A 2,585-nucleotide genomic window follows, 5' to 3' on the forward strand; every position below is an offset into this window, starting at 1 on the left:
TTCCAGCCACCTATAGCCTCCACCAGAAGCACCTGGTCTCCCATAGCCAGAACACGTGGCTTCTGGCCACTCATAGCCTGAGCCAGAGGCGCTCCACCCTCTGAGAGCCCTGGTGCGCATGCGGCCCACTCCTCTTCCTCTCACCCTCCCCAACAATGGCGCTTCACTTCTCCTGTAGCCCCAGACCTTCTCCCAGGTTCCCTCTGCCGTGGCATTCCACTCCCCAGCCGGTAGCACACCGCTCCCCCCATGGCGCACTGCTCCTTAGCCCCTTAGGCTGTTCTCACACAGCCAGCCCCAGTCCTGTCCCTGGGATTGACCTCTGGAGCCTAAGTCTCAGCGCCCAGCCCCTGCCCACGTGTCTCAGGCTGTGGTGTCCCAACGGTGGTGCAGATGATCTGTGCGGCTCTCACTCTGCTTTGACCTCAGTCCAGCTGCTGCTTTTCTCCACGACTTTGAGGACCCTCCGTCCGGGCTGATCTCCTGGTAGGTTGGGTGGCTTCCCACAATGTGGGTTCCTTTTCATCTTCAGAGCTCCCTCTCAGGAATGCTAGTCCCATCCTGATTCCCTTTCTCTCTCTTTTTCTTTTGTTCTACCCAGTTATGTCAAGGGTTTCTTGCCCTTTTTGAAGATTTAAGTTCTTCTGCCAGCTCTGTATGAGTCGTTTTACATGTAGATGTGTTTTTTGGATGTGTTTGTGGGAGAAGCTGAGCTCCAAGTCGTACTCCTCCACCATCTTGATCCACCTCTCCTTAATTTCTTCTAAGAGCTTCCTAAGAAAGAATTCTTAATGAGTTATTTCATTAGGAAAGAATATGTGTGTTTTTCAATTCTAAGTGGCTATTTTCCCAGATGTGAAATCTTTGGGTTATGTTTTCTTGCCTTAGAAAGTTTTTTAGTTTTTCTCCACTTCCATTTATTTAACAATGGTTAATTAGTTACTGGAGCAACACATGAGTATTCAACTAGATTGTTAATTAGTGGGAACTGTGTATATTTTACCTCTCCAAATCTGGGTGAAGAAAAAATCCCTTTCTATGGAACGGTATTTATTTTATTCTTTATTGTTTCCGTGTTTTCAGTTTTACTGAGATGAGCTATTTTATCTTGTGTTTTAAGATGTGTTTCTATTTTTAAAAATAATTTACCTTCATTTTTATAAGATAAAATTGCAAACACTTGTTTATATTCAGGTTAAAAAGTTCAAAGATAATTTAATATTTTAGGCAAGTCATAGAATTTTTGATAGTGTACGACAATCTGTGACTTAAAAATCTTATTTAATCGTAAGTTGCTGATATGAGATCAGAAGATAATCAGCAGTTTAGAAAATAAAAGATAGAAGAAACCTAAAAAGATTTCAGGAGGAAACAGAGGTGGTAATTTATAAGTTTGGTGTTTCACTGGCAAGTTTTTACTGGCTGACTTGGAGGCAACAAGCAAAATAATGGATAACTGTGAGGCTGTTCTCTGAAACTTGTTTCTCCTGCACTACCCAGCCTTTTAAAAGCTTCTGCAACAGCCGGGTTCTTCATAATGCAGCCTAGCTCATTGCTTTCTAGCATTCCAGAAGTTTCTTTCTCTTCTTTCTATTTTAGTTCCTATATATTCATGTTATTTAGAATTTAATAATACTTCATTACCCTATAACTTTCTATTCATTCTTGTTTAGTCCAAGTGGAAAATGTTGAAGGAAATATCCCTCTGAGGTAGCATTACACTGATGTTGGAGATCATATCAGGCAGTGATCTCTTTTCTAGTGACTTTAATTCTAGATACATGAAGTAACTATGTATATAGGGCAACAAAATAAGTAGTCTTGTTTAGATAGAGGCCATCATATTGAATATGATTACAAATATGATGCAATTTCATTATTTGTATATATATGTATACATTCTTTCATTCTTTATTTCTTTCTATTAGATAAATGTTTAATCCTATGGATAAGTCAATTTTTTAAATCATTTCCAGGTAAAGAGAATTCAGTTCAGTATTCTGAAATTATAACTCAAAACTGATATTCACATTCTTTAAAGTCACCTTTAAGGAAAAAATCAGCTCATCATAGGAGATAATTCAGTATGAAAGAAAGAACTCTATCTGCCACCATTCCACGTTGGACCTTGATTGCCAACTACGTTATCAATTAATAATTTGAATATTTTAAGATAAATCAAACCTCTGGGATTCTTCTTATTATCCATTCATATTTATTTCTAATAAAATTGTGATCTAAGAATCTGTTTTCCTCAAAAGCTTGACAAATTACCTTGCCAAATAATAAAACTGAAGCCCTATCACATCCTATGAAATAATCTAAGCCTTTGATGGCTAATGTTCCTCAGTTTGAACTGAGAATTTTACATATATATATACACGCATATATGTGTAATATATATATAATATATGTTATGCAAATATAGACTATGAGTCAAGTGTTCTAAACTACATTTTAATTTACAAAATATAGTCATTTATAGAGGTCTTAGTGCCAGGAAAAAAGAATTAGGTGATAAATAATTTACTAGTGAATCACACCTATTTCACTGAAAGGAAAATAGAAAATTTGAAAATACTATT

This window comes from Phacochoerus africanus, unplaced genomic scaffold (genome assembly GCF_016906955.1).
Source record: "Phacochoerus africanus isolate WHEZ1 unplaced genomic scaffold, ROS_Pafr_v1 Scaffold_103, whole genome shotgun sequence".
Taxonomy (NCBI): Eukaryota; Metazoa; Chordata; class Mammalia; order Artiodactyla; family Suidae; genus Phacochoerus; species Phacochoerus africanus.